This window comes from Sus scrofa, chromosome 4 (assembly GCF_054392235.1).
Source record: "Sus scrofa isolate SSC_HxYL_T2T_F1_AM1 chromosome 4, Sscrofa_HxYL_maternal_Yorkshire_Landrace_v2.0, whole genome shotgun sequence".
Classification (NCBI taxonomy): Eukaryota; Metazoa; Chordata; class Mammalia; order Artiodactyla; family Suidae; genus Sus; species Sus scrofa.
The window spans coordinates 77,083,605-77,102,369 of record NC_139386.1 but is presented as its reverse complement, the minus strand read 5'-3'; the positions used below and the strand labels follow the sequence as shown (position 1 = coordinate 77,102,369).

At 47.9% G+C, this 18,765-nt stretch overlaps 1 protein-coding gene across 5 annotated transcripts in view; it reads left to right on the top strand.

Annotated features, from left to right (window-relative positions):
* Nucleotides 1-1,942: 1,942 nt before the first annotated feature.
* The window catches only part of CHD7 (chromodomain helicase DNA binding protein 7), a 187,629-nt gene continuing 170,806 nt past the window's right edge, over nucleotides 1,943-18,765 (top strand). For 4 of the 5 annotated variants that reach the window (XM_021089338.2, XM_021089337.2, XM_021089336.2 and 1 more), the window contains exon 1: nucleotides 1,943-2,270. The gene's annotated coding sequence lies outside the window, so the exon portion shown is untranslated. Of the gene's footprint in view, nucleotides 2,271-2,793; nucleotides 2,976-18,765 lie in introns of those variants that run through there. The other variant, XM_021089335.2, reaches the window with a different exon arrangement.

The following is an 18,765-nucleotide window of genomic DNA, read 5'->3' as shown; positions in this document are numbered from 1 at the left end:
TTCTTGTTAAATATACAAGAGCACAGGGGGACTTCCTCATAGTCAATAGTATTTGTTAATTAAAGGTTAACTAATATGCTTTCACTACATGTAGATTTTTTAAAGCTTGAAAATTGACTTGAAATACATGGACATCTGACAATGAGCTGGGCATATTGTAAAAGATAAAAGATAATCCCTTCTAGGCCACTTTTATGTCCTCTAATATGGTCCAGCACTAGTGATTTCTTTGTAGACATGTCTTTAACCATGATCCCCTGCCCCCAACACCCCCCAAAACATCCCCCATATGCTTTCATTGAGAGATGTAAACTTAAGGGAGATATAAGCCTAACCTCGGAATTCTGATTCTTGGTTTATGAAATGGACTATAAAGAAAGGCAGAAGTTTTTAGTGTTTCCTAATTTTTTTAATTTAGGAATTTTCTGTAGCACCAACCTTCTTTCTGCTGTTTATGTGTAAATCCCTTGAATAAAACATTTACCTCTTTCAAAAGACCATTCAAATATATGATGAAAACAAGCCCAAACCAGAGCATTTCAATAAATGACAGTATAATATAACAAATCTTTAGAAAATCATTACTATAAATGTTTTAGTGATTAAGTCTAGGATAATCACACTTGTAGGGTAATCATTTTGATTAATCTTTGGTTCAAGCAGAAATACTTGACAGTCAGCACTACAGATGCTAAACGAGAAGAAATTATATTTTGCACAGTTTTACAATTTTCTGAGTTTATTTTGGAGTCCAATAATAGCATGTCGCTTTACTCTGTATCTATTACACAGGACCGAGTTTGGCTAATATGTTTCTTCCTTGATTTAAAAACAAACGTAATCGTTTACCTAACAATATCATCTTCGGGTGTACAACAGTTGACAATTTAAAAGAATTATAATTGCTTGGTATTTTCCACATAAAAGGTGCTTGATAAATGTTTGCAGATCTATCTCCTAAAGGGAAAATTGGTAAAAGAAAAATTTCTCCAGGTTTAACATTCATTTTGTATCGGGAAGAGAAACAAGAATAAAGAGGCTTGAATATTTCAGCCTAGGAGATCACACAAAAGTTCCATTTTGGCCAAAGAATGACGAAAACACTCCAGTCCTGACACGTTTAATAATGGGCACACAACCTATTTCTTTGTTTCATAACCATTGCGCTCTCTCTCCCTTTTTTGGCATGGTAACAAATACAACAAAATCCACGCCATCTAGTTAAACTTTTTGATTTAGTAGCGGATCCGGCTGTCCTGTCAACGAGGAGGTAGGGTTGGGTTAGCAGGCAAAGTGGAGACGCAGGAGAAATCTACTGGAAATGGAGCGTGCCCATTCTAAATCATTTCATGTGGGAAAATCATTTCAAGTTGAAGGATAATTGCAGAAGAGGCGTCCCAACCCCGCGAGCCGCTGCCGTCCGCGTAGCGTCGGAAGCCCCTCGCCGCGGCTGGGAGGATCGCCGCCGGCCCAGCCGCCGCTTCCTGCCCGCGGGCGGCGCACCCGGCCTCCGGGAAGGTGCCGCGCGGGGAAACGTGGCACCCTCTCCAGCCCGCGCCCCCGGCGCTGCCGCGCGGCGGCGGAGCGCTCGGGAGAGCAGGGCCAGGAAGGCGGCGCGGCGGCCGCGCACCGGCCCGCGAGGAGAACCGCCCGCAGCGCCGGCGCCCGCCCGGGGACGGGAAGTGGCGCCCGGCCCGCCCTCCGCAGCCCGCGGCCCCGAAGCCCCGCGCCGCCCCCTTTCCCTCGGCCTCTCCCTCGGCCTCCGCCACCCCGGCCGAATTCTTGCATAAATTATGCCAGGCGCGCCTGACGTCAGGTGGCGGCGCGCGGGCGCGGGCGCGGGCGCGACGCGGAGGGAGCCGGCGGCGGGCGGGCGCGGCCTCGCGACATCGGGCGCGCGCGGCGTGCCGGGCGCGCGCAGGCGCTGGCGTGCTGGGGCCGCGGCGGCGGCGGCGGCGGCGGCAGCGGTGGCGGCGGCGGCGGCGGCGGCGGCGGCGGCGCGGGGGTTGAGCCGTGGTAGTGCGGACGCGCTCGTGCTCGGGAACTATCGGATTAAACTTGAATCGAGTGAAATTACACAAAGGAGCGCCGCTGAGAAGGCGGCCTGGGGACCCGGAGACCCTGAAACTCGCCAGAGCCCCATTCGCCCCCGGCCAACTCCGTGCCCGTGGATTCAGCCCCCTGGCCGCGGCCGCCGAGCCAACTCCGGAGCCCGCTCTGCGTTTTGTTTTCTCCTCGGCACAGGGCAGCGGAGGAGCCCGACCGACCGGGTAAGCGCGAGAGTTCGCCGGGCGCCTCCGGGAGGGGCGGCGGCGGCAGGAAATCGCTCCGGGCCGGGGCCGGGGCCGCGCGAGGAGTTGGGAGCGAGGAGTTGGGCGTGTGCGGGGCGAGGGGCGAGGGCGGGCGGGGGCCGGGGCCGGCGCAGGAGCGCAGCGCCGCCCGAGCTGTGTCGCCGGCGTCGCCGCCCGCGGGGCCCGAACCCGCGCCCGGAGCGCCGTCCGGCGCCCCAACTTTTGCCTGCGTCCGCAGGGCCGGCGGTGGCGGGTGCGCGCGGTCCGGCCGAGGGTCACTTCCTCGCATGTAAATGGCTTTTTGTTGTGCTGCCGGCGTGGGGGGGGACGGGGGACAGGAGGGAGCGTGTCTGCGCGCGGGGGAGCGCGAGCGCGTTTCCTCCCGCCGGCGCCGAGCACGAGTTGCCGGCTCCATTCGAAAGAAAAAGGAAGGAGGAAAAGTTGGGCTGCAACTCAAGTGCGAGTGGGCGATGGGCGCGCGGGCGCGGGGCGGCTGAGCCGCGGCGGCGGCGGCGGCGGCGGCTCGGGGACGGCGGCGACCCCCGCCTCCCGCCCCCGCCCCCGCCCCCCGCTCCGGACCGACCACGCCGCGCTCGCCGGGAGCGGCGGCCGCACCGGCGCGAACAAAGTGCGTCCCTCCTGGCGCGGCGGCGCCGGCCCGCGCGGGGACGGCCACCGGGCGAGGTGGGTCTGCGGCGAGGAAAGTGCGCGGGGCGCCGCGTGGGGCGAGGGCGGCGCGAACACGCGGCGCTGGGGGCGTCCCGAGCCCGGCCTGTGCCGGCCGCGGGCGTGGAGTTGCGAGCCCGGAGCTGGGGTTCCCGGGGCGCCCCGGCGGCTCCCAAGTGCGCGAGGAGGAGAAGAAAGGGAGCGGGGCCGGGGCGAGCGCGGGGAGGCGCGGCGAGGAGGGGACCCCACCTTGCCGAGCTGGCCGGGCCAGCGGCGGCGGCGCCTGCATAATAGCGACTTTAAGCCCCCGGAGGCAACTCGGCTCACCCATCCCCGAACCCTTCGGGGGTCAGCGCCCGGGGGGGGTGTCACCAGGTGGCCCCCGAGGTGGCCCGGGTGCGCTCTGCCCTCTCGGAGATCCGCGGTTCGGAGCGTGATCGGCCCGAGGTGGCTGGAGGCCAAGCGGTCAGCGGGGAGAGGAAGGAGGGCGGCGGGGACGCGTTGTTTGTTTGGTTCGCACCGGGAACTGGGCTCGCCGGGGGTGCGGGGGGCGCGGGCACCGGGTGGGCTGCGGTGCGGGGCAGCCGCGTCGGCGCGGGGTGAGCGCGGCACGGGGGAGGGGGGAGGGCGGCGGATCCCGGGAGGGGGGGTGGTTCGGGAGGCTCCGGGGAAGGAGCCGCCGGCCCCGAGCAGCCATCATTACCGAGCCGCCTTTCTCCGGATGGCTCAGCCTCGAGGAGCCCCGCGCCGTGGGAGCGCACCCCAAACTCCCGGCCGGCCGCCCGCTTTGTGAGCGCCCCCGTAGAGCGGACGGGCGGGGAGTGCTCCTGCTACGGGGCGGACGGTTTTCCCGGAGGTCACTTTTAGAGACTGTTCACGCCTCGATTTTAAAGTAGTTTTTTTCCCCCTCTTCTGAACAGACAATGGACAAAAGAAAAGTAGCAACCCACATGGAGAGTTTCCTTTTGAATTGCTAGAATTAGATACACTATCCAGCTCTCCACTTGCTAAGTATACTTTTTAGTTTCCCATTGTATATTACCTAGCCATCGATTTAAAGAACTTATCTTGAAATATGCCCTTCCTCTGGGCTCGATTTCTGAGCTATATTAAATAATTTCTTTCTAGACGATTATGTCAAGGCCTTGATTTTTATTTTCTGAAAATACTAATTTAAGCCGTCTTTGCAGTGGGCAGTACCTTTCAAAGAGGTTGTGTTTCCCCCCAATTCTGGCCAAATAAGGGGAGGGGGGACTACTCACTAAACATAATAATCAAATTGGAAAAAAAAACCCTCCTTATTTCCTCACAGATCTAACGTTAGCAAAAAATAAAATAAAATAAAATAAAAAATATAAAAACAAAAATCTTAGTGACTATGACCTTAGCAGAATGGGAACCTGATTTATCCCAGTTATAATTCCATTTAGACTGTTGCGATGTATATGAACTAGGTAATTCTTATTTCAGAAATAACTTTAGTGATTCTACGAAGTTGAATACGGCTCCCAGCCCCCAGAGTACATCTGTCGCAGAGTGTTTTTGTCTTGCTGTTGCACAACAGAAGCCCTCCAGTCTTTACCCTAAAATGGCAGCTTTCATTTGACTGGGGCCCATTCATTGACAATGATAATAAAGAGGCTGAAAGCTAGATGCTTGGGGCACAGAGCAGGACTGGGTTTGCCTTTCTAGGTGATAGTAAGTAGGAGACATTTTACGGCTTTCAGATTTGCTCCTGAAAAGTTTGTTTTTCCTGAAAAATCTATACTGGAGAAAAAAGTTACAAAGTAAACAGAATTTGGGAGTTGAGAGGGACTTGCAGCAAATTTTAGAAGCTAAATTTTCTTGTTTTGGCAAACAGTGAAATTGTGACATTCCCCCCTTTTTGGTAACCAGATAAAGGGACATAATGGGTTTTCGTGAGGGCTTGTAACAGGTGAATTTCATCACTATGGCACTCAAGAATTATTTTCTAGCATTATGGATTTTATTATTTATAGTCTTGTTATTTTCTATTTTTTTCTCCCTCTGTGCAAGCCAGTAATTGAAGCTTGATGAATTCTATTCTAGGTTTTTCAAGGTTCAAATGAGTTTCTAGATAAGAACTGAATGATGATGATGGTAATAATAATAATGACTAGTATGTGACTTCCAAACTTTAATCATATTGATTTAACCAAAGGAATTATTTTTTGGTCAGTTAAAAAAAATGCTTCCTTTTCTATGTCTTAATGCAGAAGTCAGGCTGGAGAAATGATACACATCATTTATAGGTGATGGTTAAAAACTCTAACATTATTTTCCTCTTTTGAGGAAAAAAATGACACTTTTCCAAGTTGAAAACATATAAGTCAAGTTTTAAATAATAGGTCTAGTAACTTAGTTTTAAAAACAGCACTTTCCCTAGTTCTTCTGTGCTTGGTCTGGCTGTGAATCAGTGCAACTTACAGGACTATTTCCAAAACTTTCCACGAGAGTCTTACTTTATTGAGTTAAAATGAATACCGTGGGAAGTGCCTTTATAAAACTGTTTCAAAGACATGTTAAACTTTTTCTTCATGCAGATACAGTCTATAGTGTATTACCTACAGTGTGGTTTTTAAGCAATTAAAGCAAAAGGATCCTTTTATCTGTGAGAATACTTCTGCGTACATGATGTGTAACCCATAAATGCAACCTCAGTGCCAAGTTTAGAGTAGTTACTTCAAACTGAGGCATACAGCTTCTTACTCCTTGTACTGAAGACTTTGCTTGTCACACAGCAAACCCCATCCATTTGGTTACTTTGGCTTCAGCAATCACTGGCTGGCCTTCAGGGTCTGAAAGCCAAGAGACAGTGCTTTCCCTCAGAGAGTTTACCTTCTAGTGGGAGAGAATGTTCTATAGGTAACCAAATACTCACAGTTAACTTCTAAGATTAGCTTTGGAGGTAGTAGGTACCTTTCATCTTTTATTATCCATATGTGGCCTTTCAGGTTTGATAGCAGTCACCATGGCTGTCTTATAAACATCTACTATAAATAAGGCATTGCAAGAATAAAAATGCTTAGTCAGGGCTGAGCAAAGTGTGCGGCTGCAAAAAGTGACCCTTAAAATTTCAGCTTTGTAATAAAGTGATTTGCTTCCAGTATTTAAATAGTTTCTAGATGTAAACAAACAAGCACTTAGATAAAAATAGGTCACTAAGATAGATGGAGAAGGAACATTTTGGGTGATATTGAGATGATGTCAGGAACGTGTTGGCCTTGTGTAACTCTTTAATTGTCTTGTTCATTCCCACCAACACATTTATATATCTTGAAAAGGGTATTCTTTTTATGCCATCAGAAATTCAGAATTTTGTATTATTACATCTTATCACAGGTTTTGAAGCTGTTACAGGTTTATCAGTTTGGGAGATAAAATTTTCTCTAGAAAACTTTATTATTTCATCATAGTTTTTTTTTGTTGGTTTTTTTTTTTACACAAAAACTTTGACATTCAGAGATGACAGACAATGTTAACATATAAAAGGAATTGGGAGTAAATGATCATTTAATTTTTCTGTAGACAATATGAAGATGTAGTGATTTATTTTAATTTGGGTATTACTCAGGTTGGTTGCAATTACTGCAGACGTCCATAGCTGATCATGGTGGTAGCTATGAGCCAAGAAGTTAATTAAAAACACCACCACCGCCCTTTTATACTTCACTTGTATCAGTATGTTAAAATTCTTAAACCACACCTGTGTGGTAAAAATCATAAATAGAAATAGAAAATCATAATGATACTGTCTAGTAGAGATTTATCTTACAATTATCAGTGAATCTTTGGATATTTAGTGCAGGAGGACCTTGGAGAGCTAGTCAAACTTTCTCATTTTACAGATTAAGAAACTAAAGCCCCGAGAGGTTAATTAAAGGAGCTGTCTTGGTCAGTCATGTCATGGGTGTCTTGTCGGTCGGTGCCTAGCTGCGTGCCAGTGCCCGGGGCGTGTGTGTTGGTCCTTGTTGGATGACTGAATTGATCTGGAAGAGTCTGGCTCTCCCTCTTACGTTCTGATTCAGAGTACCTTTTGGCTTAAGAATCCTACAGCCGGTGCTAACATAGGTCTCAGAGGTTCTTAAGCCAGCAATACCGTGTTTGCCTCTACTTTATGATGATTATTGGAGGGGGATGTGATTAGCCATCTAGAAAAATGCTGAGGAAATTATTCCAAGATTTAACTGCTGTTTTCATTTTAGAAGTGTGTATACATTACCATAACCAGACTTCTAGACTTCTTAACTCATGTTAGGTGACTGCAAATGTGAGATTATTTTCTTGGTGGGTTTCATTTTGTTCTTTCTTTGAAAATTAAAAACCATGTTTTTAAAAATAAAAATAATGTAGATTAGTAATGAATAGGCATTACTGGGTAGTATGTGGTCTGTTGGTCCCTGGGCTTGTTTACTTCTGGCAGTGGGGCATCAGAGACAGCTTCTTCAGCCATCCTTTTAGCCTCTCCACTGGCCGTAGGTGTCAGGCTTGGCTCTAGTGGCAGGGGACTCTTGGCTGCGATCCTTTTTCCTGTTTCATCTGTTTTCTTGTTCCTCAATTCAAGTGTTTATTGTGTACCTGCTACTTAAAAGGTGCTGTGCTCTGCCTGAGTTAGGGATACAGTAATGCCATGACAAGGTATCGTAGACCCCCTCATTAAATAGAGCTAGTGCAGTGTTGTGGGTGCTCTGTGGTGGTTACCAGGAGGAGTGAGAGTCACTTGTTACCTCTTAGGAAGTGGCTTTAGCCATGCCACCCAAGTGATGGTAGAAGAAGGGGGCAGTGCTAGTCAACTCGGAGGGAGGCAGTGCTTCTGCTGTCTGCAGAGAGCAGCTAGATGAGACTCCAGAGGCAGATATAGGCCAGTTTGAGTGGGGCTCACGGAATATGGAATTTGGGATTTTGAAAAAAGAAGGAGAGGAGTTCCTTGGTGGTATAGTTGCTTACGGATTTGGCGTTATCACTGTCGTGGTGTGGGTTCCATCCCTGGCCCAGGAACTTTCGTGCGCTGTGGGCGCAGCCAAAAAAAAAAAAAAAAAAAAAAAAAATGGCAGCAAGCCACTGATGAGTGTTGAGCAGTGCTTGACATGAGCAGGCTTGTGTTTTGAAGGCTGAATTGGTGGGTGGGGCAGAGGAGGGAGAATAGGTTGGAACAGCGTCTGCCTGCTATTGTTGTGGTCCGTGGGATGGGGGAGTAACAATGGTTTGGACTAGATTGGTGGCCAAGGGGATGGAGAAGAATGGGTAGGTTGGAGAAATACTTAGGAGGCTCGAGGAATAGGACTCAAGTATAGATTTGTTTCCAGGAAGAGGAACGTGTCAGGGAATGTACCTTTCTAGTGAATTCCTCCCCAGGCTGGCTGACTGATGATGCTGTTCACTGAGGTTGGGGGCACCTGATGAGGACCAGGTTGGAGGAGGAAGTTCATGAGTTCTTGTAGCATGTGACTGGGGAAGCCGACCATGGACCATGAAACCATGATTTCAGCCTTCTTTCCATTGTAAGTGGCATTCTAAAACTTTCCAAAATAATCTGCTTGCTTCTCCCCAAAGATGTGGGTGTACCAAGGATTGTGGGAGGGGTGGGGCTGTGGTGTCAATGAAACAGGAGAGAGGAGGGAAACTTTGTTAATCACTTAATAGGGGTTTGCTTGCTCATAAAAGGAAGAGAGTCCTGCGGTGAGCAGACTTTGCCACATTTTGTGCAGACTTTGCCACATTTTGTTCTGCTGTATCTCCACATTCTGGAGGCCATTGGCACAAGGACTGTATTCTCCCAGCAGATAGCTGGGGGGGGGGGAGGGGTCCCACTGTGCTCTCAGTGGGGGGAACTGGTTGTATTTTAGAAGCTGGTTGCAGCTATCCATGGGTGTGGTAGAAATGTACACATTACTTAGATAATCGTGGAGGAAAATACCAGCCTCTGTCAGAACACAACTATTTTGGGGGGAACTATGTATATACTAGTTTAATGTGTCTTAAAAGTCCCTTTGCTCAATTATTATAAAAGTGGATGATATAGTATGGTTGGCAGCAAATGAGAAATGTTGATCGACGAAACCAGAGGAGCTTCTAAGCTGCTGACTTTAATGAGATGAAAGTCTGAAAACTCTGAACATTTATCTTGAAACAGTTTTTTGAGGGAAGTGTTCGTATTTCTGTTTTGGCCAGTCTATATATTGTCCCCTGTTTAGTTCTGTTATAGGTCAGACTTTGACCTTGGTGCAGAGGGAGCTCCTTTCTGGGACTTGCTGTCTTTGGTTAGGGTTCTCTTCCAAAGGTACTCTTCTTCCCATCGCTCCTCATAGACTTTGTTGTCCTTGTGACTCGATCCAGCCCACGAGGGCCCTTCCTGTGGCCCTCAGGTTGGGCATGATTGTGTGGCTTTGAGGTTCTGGGGGGCTTACACGAGTGGTAGGACATGCTTCATCTGAAGTTTTACTCTCACTTCTGGTGGTTTTGAGGGGTTATTTGGATATGTTTGAAGTTCAGGGGCAGTGATATGTTCCGGGGGTAGATTTGTGGAAAAGCTCGGGGTGCTGACTTCATACAGCCTTGTGCCCACTGCTCTGTGGCGGTTTTTACTTCTGTTTCTTCACCTTGTTAAAGCTTTTCAACCTCTGAAAATTTCATTCTCTTGTTTGGTCCCATTGGCAGTGTATTCCCATGGCTTAAGAAACTTTTGCCTCCTTAGAGGTGTAGACACCAAATTGAATGCTGCATGCAGGTTCCTGTGATGTGGGTTCTAGTGGAAGAATAAAGAGGATGTTTTTTTCCCTTGCCCCATCCCCCCAGCCCAGCAATGGCCCACCAGGCAGCAGATTTGAGTTGCCACCCTGTGTCTCATCAGCATAGGGCAGGCAGAGCCGGGGGCAAAGAGCAGGGGGCACACGGCTGGCTGCCACCCCAGGTTTTGGTGCAGGAAAAGACAGAGGCTTAGACAGTGCAGTTCTGACATGTCACATAGCTGCCCTCCTACCCTCCACTTAAAGTCAAGATATCTACTCTGTGTTTGCGGATCATTCAATAAAAGGTACATGGCACCTCATTAATTAATTTTCCTCTAGTTCTGCAGTGAGTTGGAGGCCACTTTAACTTTGTGGAAAGAGTTCACTTCATTATCCTTTCGTCCTTCTGAAAGAAATCGTGAACACTTTAGGATCTCTTCTGTTGATATTTAAAACATAATTAACAGATGCACATATTATTTTAATGCACATAATCTTTATGGCTGCCAAGTGGACAGATAGTGAGAAGACCCTTGTAGAATTATAAGCATGCCTTTAGTTTCGCAGGCAGGGCCTGCCATGGCACTAAGTGAATAATAACATCAATTTGAGCACAGGTGTGCAACAAAATTAACCTTAGTCGGTGATGTCTTTTAAAGTTATAGGTTTTGGAGTTCCTGTCATGGTGCAGCAGAAACGAATCCGACTAGGAACCATGAGGTTGAGGGTTTGATCCCTGGCCACACTTAGTGGGTTAAGGATCTGGCGTTGTCGTGAGCTGTGGTGTAAGTCACAGATGCGGCTTGGATCTGGCATTGCTATGGCTGTGGTGAAGGGTGGCAGCTGTAGCTACGATTAGACCCCTAGCCTGGGAACCTCCACATGCTGTGTTTGCGGTCCTAAGAAGCCAAAAGACAAAAAAAAAAAAAAAAAAAAAAAGGTATAGGTCTTGAAATTATTTATGATTTGGACTAACAGTATATTATTGTATATTATTATAACAAGGCCCCTCTTTTTTTTTCTTTTTTAACATTTAGATTGCAGGATTTTATGCTCTTGTATACTTGACCTTGTGCTTGAAATTTTGCCTTTGCCAGTTGCAGGTGTATTGATCTTGTCAGAAAAATCATGCAGACTCATCTCAAGAATTTAAAAATCTTGATTAAACTAGAAAACTTTTTCTGTAAGGTATGTGATCAACTAAAATAATGAAGAAATAACCACAGCATTAGCAATAACAGTAAGTGGCCTAGGCCGGCAGCTGCAGCTCCGATTGGACCCCTAGCCTGGGAACTTAGATGTGTGGTGTGGCCCTAACAAACAAACAAAATAACAGTAATAACCATAGCAACCAGCTAATGCTTAGTTATTGAGCAATTCCAGTCCAGTAGGCATTAGACTGCATGTTTTAGTGGATTGTTTCATATACTCATCAGCACAACTCAAAGGAACTCGGTGGGCCTTTTAATTCCATTTTATAGATCTGGAGACTTGGACCAGGAGGTTAACTTGCCCACAGCCACACGACTCTTGCGAAGGGCGGGGGTGAGGTGGAATTTGAATCCAGGTCGGCCAGTCTCCAGAATCTCTGCATAACTGGGGTCCGTCACCTAGTGCCGTTCCAAGGCTTGTATCGCTGCTGTCTCAATAGGTAGAGGTCCCTTAGAAATGCCAGCCATGCCCCGTAATCCTACAGCACATGCCGTCGCTCTGCCCTGTCAGCTGTTTCTGTCACCCAGCCTCCTTTTGTCTTGGGATGTCCTGACGATGGGGTTCGGTGCCTTTCACCCACATGCGGTTCCTTTCTCATGGAGCTGAAGAGAGCAGTTGTTTGGCTGGAGGTTTTATTCTGTGGTGGCCGAGAACTTGAGTTGGGACATCAGACAGATCAGCTAGTGAATAATAAAAGTGGAAAGAGTAATCCTCTCAACTACCCTGGGTCATCGTGGGAGATGAAATGAGATACCCCCACCCTGAGGCACTTAGTTCAGCATGTGGCATATTTATTGAGTAGTTAGCTATTATTATTAGCTCACTCTGAATTACGGAACTTATCAAACCATGTGTCTTGATTTTATTCTTAATTTAGAAAGTCCCCATAATCCTCAGTTATGACTGGCAAAGAACGAGGGGTCTGCAGTGGAGACCAGCTGCCCAATTTTCACTTTTCCTCAGGAGTTGACATCAAAATTACTATCTGTGTGCCTTTGTCCTGGCATAGAGCTGAATGTTATTTACTAGTTCTCTTCTTGGCTACACAGGGGTGGCAGTCCCCTCTGTTCTTCCACCCTTACTGCAAGGTTGAAAATTTGTAGAAGTTTCTTGAGTAACACTGACTCTAAGGGCTCGATCTCAATAACTGCTGTGTGTGGAACATGGGCTTCCTGTGAATTGTATTTTGAAGTGTTTTCACTGACTCCTGAAGTAGATTAATCCAAATGCTGAGGAAGGAATAACAACTGCCATTTTATAGGTAGGAAATTGAGTTTTAGAGGTTGCGTTTTAGAGAATTTGCCAAGAATCCAGCTATTAGTGGTGGAGTTGGGATTCTAATCAGGACGGGCTCACTTACGAGCCTGTAGTGTTAACCTCTCGGCAGAAATTGCTTTGGCTCATGCCCTTAGCGTGACGGTGGCCTCGGAAGGGGAGGAAGAGGACCTGTCAGGGTTACAAGGCTGTGCCTTCGAGGCCTGGCCCTGGGAGAGACACCGAGAGGCCCAGAGCTGCCTGTTAACGGATTAGTCGGAGAGGCTTCTTTTCCTCACAGGTCATATCTTATCAATTGAGAACACTTTCCACCTAGAAGACACATGCTTATTGTAAGACAACTGGGTCCCCCCTGTTTGTGTTCGTGAGTCTGAGACTAGCCAACATCACCATGTTCAGCTTGCCACGGATGGGCTCTCCTCAGAGTTTCTTTCTGGTGATTATCCAAGATGTATTAATTCACTTAGCATCTTTCTTGCACAGCGGAGGACCTGAATTGCTCAGGAAAGAAGGCAGGATGCTACCTGAGTTCCCAGTCATGGAGCTTGTTCTTCACAGGTAGTTAACATGAATAAACACGCAGCCTCCAACAGGTGCCTGCGAACTGCTGCCCGCTCCCCACCCTGGCAGCAGCACACTTTCGGTGGGCTGCAGATCCAGAGGCGTAAAGCGGTGGGCTTGTGTGTTATGGGCTTGGGGTGTGTTCCTTTTCCAGGGGCTTTTAAAAAATGGTAATATCCCAAATCCTTAGACTGCTTTGCCTCGTTGGACTATTTATTCAACGGTGCTATATTTAGATTTTGTATATGTGTATAGTTTTTATTCCTTCACAATTGAACAAACTGTTGATAAGTTTGAGTATGGTGAGCCTCTCATTAAAACTTGAAGTTTTGCTATTTTTGCTACACTTAATATTTTCTTTTATTTATTTTTTTGCTGCACCTGTGGCATATGGAAGTTCCTGGGCCATGGATCGAATCCAGGCCATAGCTGCAACCTATGGCCGAGCTGCGGCGATGCCAGATCCTTAACCCATTGTACCATAGCAGGAACTCCTGCATTTACTATTTTAAACTTGTTTTGCTTGGGTTACATCTCAGAGCTAGGTGTATCACCAGAATTAGCATTTTAAGCTTTCCATTTTCTCCTCTCATTAAAAAACAGCAATAACAATCTGGGCTGGTGTTTGAAAGAAACTTCAGGTTTATAAGGAGCTTTGTGGCTGCTGAGATCTGTTCCGTTTCGCTGCTAGGGTCCAGCAGGATAGGGAGAACTCTTTCTCTTGTATTGTCAGCTCCTTAGTAGGGACATAGCACAAAGACACAGTCAGGTAATTTTGCCACACTGTTGAGCCCGTGGCTGGTGACACTGCTGTTATTGAATTGCGGGCAGGCCGGCAGGCGACACCACCATGGGATACCTGGGGAATGTGGTGTTTGACCGTCTCGGCCTGAACGAAGGGTGAAGCACTGCCCGAGGATCCGCCCAGATGCCGGGCTTTTGCCGGCGGATGGTGGCTGTCAGGCACCCGCTGGAGCTCAGGCTTTTCAGAACTTCAATGCCCACATCTTTGGCATTATCCTTTCTGGATCCCTGCCACCATAATAATAACATTAAGAATAATAATATCTTCACTTGGCAAACCCGAAAATGACTCTGGACTACCTATACCTCTTCTAAAAAAGGCAGCTTGAGCCAGCTGTTGAATTTCATACATGATATGATTTGTTTCACCTTCCAACTCCAGGCTGGAGCTGAGAAACTGGGTGTTTTTATTCAAAGCCTTAATTCATATCCATATGAAATTTTCTTGTCTCTCTCTTATTCTTCCAACATCCTGTTTTGTGAAAGGAGTGCCAGCTTCCCCTTTTCCCCTCCCTGTTTTGAAACAGTTGCTTAGAAAACGCTTGTCTGTCATTCCGGGACAGAAAAGCTAACTGAGGACAGAGTCGCTACTGGTCATTTTCAGGTGAGGAGGGAGCAGGCGCCGTGAGCCTGATATCCACCAGCTTTTCAACAATGTTCTTCCCTCCCTTCCACTCTGCCAGGATTCAGAGTGGACCAGGTGGTTTTGCAGAAATAATGCATCCATTGGACAAGTAGAATGGTGAACTGGACTGAGGTAGCTTTTTCATCTGTTTTCTCCAAGGGACCTATGAAATGGGTCTGTTTAGATGACTTTGAGGATCTTATATAATTATTTAAAATTAGAATGACTAATATAGATATTTATTGGGCCTTAGAATTAACAGTCACCTGGGGTGCTTGTTCAAAAATGCAGATTTTTGGAGTTCCCATCGTGGCTCAGCAGAAATGAATCTGACTAGGAACCATGAGGTTGCGGGTTTGATCCCTGGCCTTGCTCAGTGGGCTAAGGATCTGGCATTGCCAAGAGCTGTGGTGTAGATCACAGATGTGGCTCTGATCCTGAGTTGCTGTGGGTGTGGCGTAGGCCAGTGGCTACAGCTTCAAATGGACCCCTGGCCTGGGAACCTCCATATGCCACAGATGCGGCCCTAAAAAGCAAAAAAAAAGAAAAAACCCAAAAAACAAAAAACCCCCAAAATGCAGATTCTTCAATCCTATACTAGTTTTACTGAATTAAAATCACTGTGGGCCATCTAGCATCTGAATGTTTATCTAGGCCTCTGATGTATTCTAAAAGGGCACACATTTCAGACCAATATGGTTGTTTTTTTTTTTTTTTGGTTTGGTTTTTTTTTTTTTCTTTTCTTTTGTCCTGTTTTAGGGCTGCACCTGTGGCATATGGAGATTCTCAAGCTAGGGGTCTAATTGGAGCTGTAGCCACTGGCCTACACCAGAGCCACAGTAACACCAGATCTGAGCGGTGTCTGTGACCTACACCACAGTTCATGGCAACTCCAGACCCTTAACTCACTGAGCGAGGCCAGGGATCGAACCTGCAACCTCATGGATACCAGTCAGATTTGCTTTCACTGCACCACGATGGGAACTCCAGACCAGTTTGTTAATTATGCAGTGTGGGTACCATAGAAGTATAAAACAGATTGGAAAAATGGTTATTCATATATTTTACAGTATTTTTTTAGAATTTTGCAAGTAATGTTATTCTGTTACATGTAAACAAGTGGAATATAGCTGCTCTTGGGACACCAGTTAATATCAGAGGTAACAGTGGGCTTGTGGCTAAGATCTTGGAAACACAGTCACTTTAAGGCAACACGAAAAGGGGTAGAGAAGCGCATGGTTTGTATTTATTTGTTAAATTTTATTTTCGTTTCTGCCACAGAATTAAAAACTTGTTTTATCTGTCGTTTTAGTTTACATGGTATGTATGAAAAGTGAATGGATTTTTTTTTTTGGGGGGTCTTTTTAGGGCCGCACCTGAGGCATATGGAGGTTCCCAGGCTAGGGGTCTAATCAGAGCTGTGGCCACCGGCCTATGCCACAGCTCACGGCAACGCCTGAGGATCATTTAACCCACTGAGCGAGGCCAGGGATTGAAGCTGAGTCCTCAACGATACAAGTCAGGTTTGTTACGGCTGAGCCATGACAGAAACTCCCAAAAGTGAATAGATTAACTATTTGGAGCAGCGCCTTCCAAGCCAGTGTTCTTTTGAGGGCATGTCCTGTGCTTAGATTGAGAGTCGGGTGGCTGGTGACAGGTGGGTCGGTTGATGCTGTCCTGGAGGACGCGGAGTCATCTCCCTGAGAGCCAGGGTGCTCCTGCGGGAGGTGCGGCTCCCGGCCTGTTATCAGCTCTCCTCCTTTCCTTTCTGATGACTTGCGCCTCACTGACTGCCCCATTGTCTCCCTGGACCGTGGCTGGGAGGCGCCCTTGGGCCTTCCCTGGGATGTGCCCTGGGCGCCTGGTTCTTCCCTGCTCCCTAAACACCACCTGCACCCAGGTGTCCATCTTGGCTTCTCTAGGGCCCAGTTTCTCTAGGCGCTCTGGCTCCTGTTTCTGGGTGATTAACTCCTAAACCCATATTTTTGTTTCCAGTATCTCCTCCCCCAAACATCTGTCCTTGGCCTTCCCAACTGGTCTGAAACCAGAGTCTTCCCAACACCCCTCCTTCCTGCCTGAGAGGCTAACAGAGGCCCGGAAGCTGCAGGCTGCCCTGCATCTCAGCCTCTCAGCCCGCACCCATGCTCTGGTCCTCCCACATCCCTTCTGCATCCCACCTCGGGGGTAGGGGTGGGGGTGCAGGTGCCATGTCCTCAGGTCCTGGCCTCCTGCTCCTTCCAGGGTCACACCCTCCTGACATCGGCTGCCTGTGGGAGCTCAGTCCCAGGCCTGCCGAGCCCTTGCTGCAGAGGCCATCTGCTCTGGAGGAGGGTGGGCAGTGACTGTGCCCGGGGACCCTGGCCTGCCCTCCCTCCCTGACCCTGGCCTCCTCCTAGGTGCTGGCCAGGCTCCTCCTTGCCTCGGGGGCAGTGGGGCTGTCAGCTTAAAGTTGAGGCTCTGTCTCAGGAGGGGTGAGGTTGCCTGTGCCTGAGGCCTGTCTCCTCTCCAGTCTCCCCCAGTGACAGCCTCCAACCCCACCTGGCCCTCTCACAGTGTGTGCAGAATGTGGGTGGGGAAGAGGAGGTGAGGCCATTTCCGAGCTCCTGGTGCTGGTTGGAAGGCGTTTTCCCTGTGGCGGTGTTCTGATTAGGTACTTAGGATGCGCTGTGGTAGGTCTGGTGATTTGCAGGTTAGCACAGTAGTGTCCATATTATAACCTTGTGCTGCAGAGGAAACTGTTAAACAAGTAGCTGCAGTGAGCATGATGGGGACCTGTGCTGAAGCAGGTGCCCTTTGCACCAGACACCATTTGGTGACACTGGATGGGGGGTATGGCAGGCATTCAGGAAGGGGTTTCCGAAATGCGCCTCTCCAAGTTCATGACAGAGTGAGCCTTTACGTAAAGGCTGTACCCAGGTCAGCTGTAGGGAGGACTTCAGAGATTGCAAAGACATGGCCAGTAATGGCCAGGGGAAATTCAGGCGTGTTTTCAGGGTTCTCTCTAAAGGGTAAATGGTGGTTTCCATGTGAGGCTGACCATGGAATCTTTTGGGGTTTTGGAAACATGGATGTGTCTGGTGAAAGCTGTTATTTTATTAATGTCTTTTAAAGATAGATAAGAATTATGAATGTGCAGAACTTTAGAATATCCTTGGTGACTCTTTGGTATGACTTTAATGATTGCGATGGGGTGCTTGTGTAAAATTATAACTGTGCTAATAAGTTCCATGGGAGACACTAAAGATGCCATAACCGTAGCTAGGAAGTACAGGTGAGCACGCCTGTGACGGTGTGAATGGGAGGGACGGTATGGAATTAAGTGCTGAAATGGTGTGATGCTTGGAGCTCTTAGTTGTGGGGGAAGAAGCCAGCAAGTATGACCCATGCTGTCTTTTGATTGTTGGAAGAACTGAGACATAACAGGAGCAGAATCACAGAGAAGCTGTGAGGCCAGGGTCCCCAGAGTGACCTGCAGAGCTGGGGTGGGGACCATGCTCCCAGGGAGGATGAGACCCCTGCCACACAGCCGCCCTCCTCTCAGCCTCCCCGGGCAGCCACCAGGAGCTCTGTTCCCCAGGCCCAGGGATGGTTGGAGTTGCTGGGAGGAGAGGGGCAGGGATTGGACAGACTGGCTGAGGGTGGGCTTTGGGGATATGGAAAGTTCAGACCGAGTGAGATCCTGACTTGCATTAAGTGATGGAAATGGAGTTGAAAGGTTAGCTTGGCAACGTGTGATGGATTGCATTTGGAGAGGGGCTAGAGGCACAAAGTCAGAGGCTGTTGAAATAGCCTAGCCAGCAGGCAGGGGAGCAGCCCCAGGGCAGGGAGGATGGGAGTGGAGAGGGGGAGGCCTGGAAGAGAGGGGGAGCCTAGGAGCAGCTGGTCCTTCCAGGCTCTGGCATGGAGCTGAGAATGGCTTTGGAAGCCTCTTTTCAGGAGAACTAAGTTTTGATGTTTTGAGCTTAGATTAGATCCAAAAATAGGAAACATTTGAGGAGGGTGAGATATATGAAAAGATAAAAAGATCACTTTAAAAAGCTTCAAAAATAAAGCTATATCACTGATGAAATTGTGCAACCTGCAAGCCAAAAAAAAAAAAAAAAGTGACATATTAAACCTTTTTTTAAGTCAGTGTCTTATAAAAATGATTTTGAAGCTATTTCCACATGTAGTTTGACTTTATTTTTTAAAATGCCCTTATAACATGGGCCCAGTCAGGAATAATATGAAAAGAATTCTGTAGAATTGTTAATGTTGCTCTTTCAGAATCAAAATGAGCACAGTGGTAGTTTGGGAGTTTGTAAGAAGGCGACACAGTTACTCTACACGGAAGTGGGTCCGTTCACCATAGCTTGGCTCTCTTCTGAATGTGTGTGTGTGACGGGGAAGCCCTGTCCCACGTTTTGTACTTTACCTACTCTAATAGGTGCATTGGATCTGTTAAAAAGACACATCAGCGTGTTCTGTGAGCGAATGCATTCAGTAGAGAAACAGCTGCAGCCCAACAGAAAAGCAGTAAAAGACATAAACAGGTAATTCATAGAAAGACAATTTAATTGCCCAAAACATGAAAATTTCCAAA